Here is a 4,842-nt window from a genome sequence, read left to right as displayed (position 1 = left end):
ATTGTAAAAATGATAATAATAATAATAATAATAATAATAATACCATACTAATTATGATAATATTAATATTTTATCGATAATAATAATATTAGTAATAATAATCTAATTTATACATCCAATTTCATCTTTATATGATATAAAGTGATATTATGAATACAAATATTGATATTTGACGATACAAATAACATTACTACAACAACTATATTTGTATTTAAATTTAATTTATTAATATCATCTATTATTATGTAATATTTAATAATTATGTAATATGTATTGTAACATATACTGAATATTATATATTTATGCATTTTAATATAAATATATTATAATATTTATTTACATACTAATTATATTATACTTATGTATGTAATTATGAAAAATATAAATGTTTTATATATGTAAGTATTATATATATTTATTAAAATAGTACATTATTTCATCATAGATATATTATAAATTTCTACATATACATAATATAATAATTATGTATAAAATCATATATATATATATATATATATATATATATATAGTTATATTTATGTATATATGTATACTACCATATATATAAAATCATGTTTTAAATGTTGAGTAGATGATTAATTATGTATATTAAACAATTAACTACAAAGTATAACATTGTACATTTAATATTTTGATAACGTTGGTAAAATATGTTTGAATCATTTATATACAATATACTATATATATTCAAAATGAAAATCTTTAGTTATTAAATGTTATCTTTTATAATAACAAAATTACTTAATAGTTCATTAATACTAATATAATTAGTTTTATATATAATTATTTATATTTACATTCTTAGTTACAATTAAAGGTTCGTGAATCGTCGGAAATAGTTAAAGGTCAAATGTTATCATGAAATAGTTCAAACATAATGAGACTCGGTTTAATAGACTTTGCTTATCGAGTCGAATCATATAAGATTATGTTTAAATTTGGTCGGAAATTCCCGGGTCATCACATAAATCTCGCGTAAAACAACTCATTTTAGTGTGTGAAATAAATAGACTTTTCATGAATTTTTCTGTCAAAATACTTTTATTTTTTCTAAATTTTCTGAATGAACCGGTCTAGATGAAATTGTTTAGTTGAAGCAGTTTGACTGTGAATGTATTTTTGTATAAAATGGTATGTGAAACCTAGTAAGAACGAGTAAAATTGGCTCAATGCTAATATTTAAATGGACGTCAGAATGGTTTCATGAATTATTTCATGTATTATTTCTATAATTATTTCACTAGTTTCTCGAATTGATTCAATGCTTTCAACAAGAATATTTTTTTCAGTTTTAATTTTACTTTCTCAGATATTAAATCTCGTGTAAAACTACTCATTTTAGTGTGTGAAATAAATAGAATTTTCATGAATTTTTCTGTCAAAATACTCTTATTTTTTCTAAATTTTCTGAATGAACCGGTCTAGATGAAATTGTTTGGTTGAAGCGATTTGACTGTGAATGTGTTTTTGTATAAAATGGTATGTGAAACCTAGTAAGAACGAGTAAAATTGGCTAAATGCTAATATTTAAATGGACGTCAGAATGGTTTCACGAATTATTTCATGTATTATTTCTATAATTATTTCACTGGTTTCTCGGATTGATTCAATGCTTTCAACAAGAATATTTTTTTCAGTTTTAATTTTACTTTCCCAGATATTAAATCTCGTGTAAAAGTACTCCTTTTAGTGTGTGAAATAAATAGAATTTTCATGAACTTTTCTGTCAAAATACTCTTATTTTTTCTAAATTTTCTGAATGAACCGGTCTAGATGAAATTGTTTGTTTGAAGCGGTTTAAATGTGAATGTGTTTTTGTATAAAATGGTATGTGAAACCTAGTAAGAACGAGTAATATTGGCTCAATGCTAATATTTAAATGGACGTCAGAATGGTTTCACGAATTATTTTATGTATTATTTCTATAATTATTTCACTGGTTTCTCGAATTAATTCAATGCTTTCAACAAGAATATTTTTTTACAGTTTTAATTTTACTTTCCCAGATATTAAATCTCGCATAAAACTACTCATTTTATTGTGTTAAATAAATATAATTTTGATGAATTTTTCTGTCAAAATACTCTTATTTTTTCTAAATTTTCTGAATGAACCGGTCTAGATGAAATTGTTTGGTTGAAGCGGTATAAATGTGAATGTGTTTTTGTATAAAATGGTATGTGAAACCTAGTAAGAACGAGTAATATTGGCTCAATGCTAATATTTAAATGGACGTCAGAATGGTTTCACGAATTATTTCATGTATTATTTCTATAATTATTTCACTGGTTTCTCTAATTGATTCAATGCTTTCAACAAGGAAAATTTTTGACAGTTTTAATTTTACTTTCCCAGATATTAAATCTCGCGTAAAACTACTCATTTTAGTGTGTGAAATAAATAGACTTTTCACGAATTTTTCTGTCAAAATACTCTTATTTTTTCTAAATTTTCTGAATGAACCGGTATAGATGAAATTGTTTGGTTGAAGCGGTTTGACCGTGAATGTGTTTTTGTATAATATGGTATGTGAAACCTAGTAAGGACGAGTAAAATTGGCTCAATGCTAATACTTAAATGGACGTCAAAATGTTTCTTGAATTATTTCATGTATTATTTCTATAATTATTTCATTGGATTCTCGAATTGATTCAATGCTTTCAACAAGAATATTTTTTTACAGTTTTAATTTTACTTTCCCAGATATTAAATCTCGCGTAAAACTACTCATTTTAGTGTGTGAAATAAATAGACTTTTCACGAATTTTTCTGTCAAAATAATCTTATTTTTTCTAAATTTTCTGAATGAACCGGTCTAGATGAAATTGTTTGGTTGAAGTGGTTTAAATGTGAATGTATTTTTGTATAAAATGGTATGTGAAACCTAGTAAGAACGAGTAATATTGGCTCAATACTAATATTTAAATGGACCTCAGAATGGTTTCACGAATTATTTCATGTATTATTTCTATAATTATTTCACTGGTTTCTCGAATTGTTTCAATGCTTTCAACAAGAATATTTTTTTACAGTTTTAATTTTACTTTTCCAGATATTAAATCTCTCATAAAACTACTCATTTTAGTGTGTGAAATAAATAGACTTTTCATGATTTTTTCTGTCAAAATACTCTTATTTTTTCTAAATTTTTCTGAATGTACCGGTCTTGATGAAATTGTTTGGTTGAAGAGATTTGACTGTAAATGTGTTTTTGTATAAAATGGTATGTGAAACCTGGTAAGAACGAGTAAAATTGGCTCAATGTTAATATTTAAATGGACGTTAGAATGGTTTCTCGAATTATTACATGTATTATTTCTTTAATTATTTCACTGGTTTCTCAAATTGATTCAATGCTTTCAACAAGAATATTTTTTTACGATTTTAATTTTACTTTCCCAGATATTAAATCTCGCATAAAACTACTCATTTTAGTGTGTGAAATAAATAGACTTTTCATGAATTTTTCTGTCAAAATACTCTTATTTTTTCTAAATTTTCTGAATGAACCGGTCTAGATGAAATTGTTTGGTTGAAGCGGTTTAAATGTGAATGTGTTTTTGTATAAAATGTTATGTGAAACCTAGTAAGAACGAGCAATATTGGCTCAATACTAATATTTAAATGGACGTCAGAATAGTTTCACGAATTATTTCATGTATTATTTCTATAATTATTTCACTGGTTTCTCGGATTGATTCAATGCTTTCAACAAGAATATTTTTTTACAGTTTTAATTTTATTTTCCCAGATATTAAATCTCGCGTAAAACTACTCATTTTAGTGTGTGAAATAAATAGACTTTTCATGAATTTTTCTGTCAAAATACTCTTATTTTTTCTAAATTTTTCTGAATGAACCGGTCTAGATGAAATTGTTTGTTTGAAGCGGTTTAAATGTGAATGTGTTTTTGTATAAAATGGTATGTGAAACCTAGTAAGAACGAGTAAAATTGGCTCAATGCTAATAATTAAATGGACGTCAGAATGGTTTCACGAATTATTTCATGTATTATTTCTATAATTATTTCATTGGTTTCAAGAATTGATTCAATGCTTTCAACAAGAATATTTTTTTACAGTTTTACTTTTACTTTCCTAGATATTAAATCTCGCGTAAAAGTACTCATTTTAGTGTGTGAAATAAATAGACTTTTCATGAATTTTTCTGTCAAAATACTCTTATTTTTTCTAAATTTTCTGAATAAACACGTCTAGATGAAATTATTTGGTTGAAGCGGTTTGACTATGAATGTGTTTTTGTATAAAATGGTATGTGAAACCTAGTAAGAACGAGTAAAATTGGCTCAATGCTAATATTTAAATGGACGTCAGAATGGTTTCACGAAATATTTCATGTATTATTTCTATAATTATTTTATTAGTTTCTCGAATTGATTCAATGTTTTCAACAGAAGTATTTTTCTTACAATTTTAATTTTACTTTTCCAGATATTAAATCTCGCGTAAAACTACTCATTTTAGTGTGTGAAATAAATAGACTTTTCATGAATTTTTCTGTCAAAATACTCTTATTTTTTCTAAATTTTCTGAATGAACCGGTCTAGATGAAATTTTTGGTTGAAGCGGTGTGACTGTGAATGTATTTTTGTATAAAATGGTATGTGAAACCTAGTAAGAACGAGTAAAATTGGCTCAATGCTAATATTTAAATGGACGTCAGAATGGTTTCACGAATTATTTCATGTATTATTTCTATAATTATTTCACTAGTTTCTCGAATTGATTCAATGCTTTCAACAAGAATACTTTTTTCAGTTTTAATTTTACTTTCTCAGATATTAAATTTCGTGTAAAACTA

The sequence above is a fragment of the Rutidosis leptorrhynchoides genome, chromosome 11 (genome assembly GCF_046630445.1).
Source record: "Rutidosis leptorrhynchoides isolate AG116_Rl617_1_P2 chromosome 11, CSIRO_AGI_Rlap_v1, whole genome shotgun sequence".
Taxonomy (NCBI): Eukaryota; Viridiplantae; Streptophyta; class Magnoliopsida; order Asterales; family Asteraceae; genus Rutidosis; species Rutidosis leptorrhynchoides.
Note: the sequence above shows the minus strand (reverse complement) of the source record.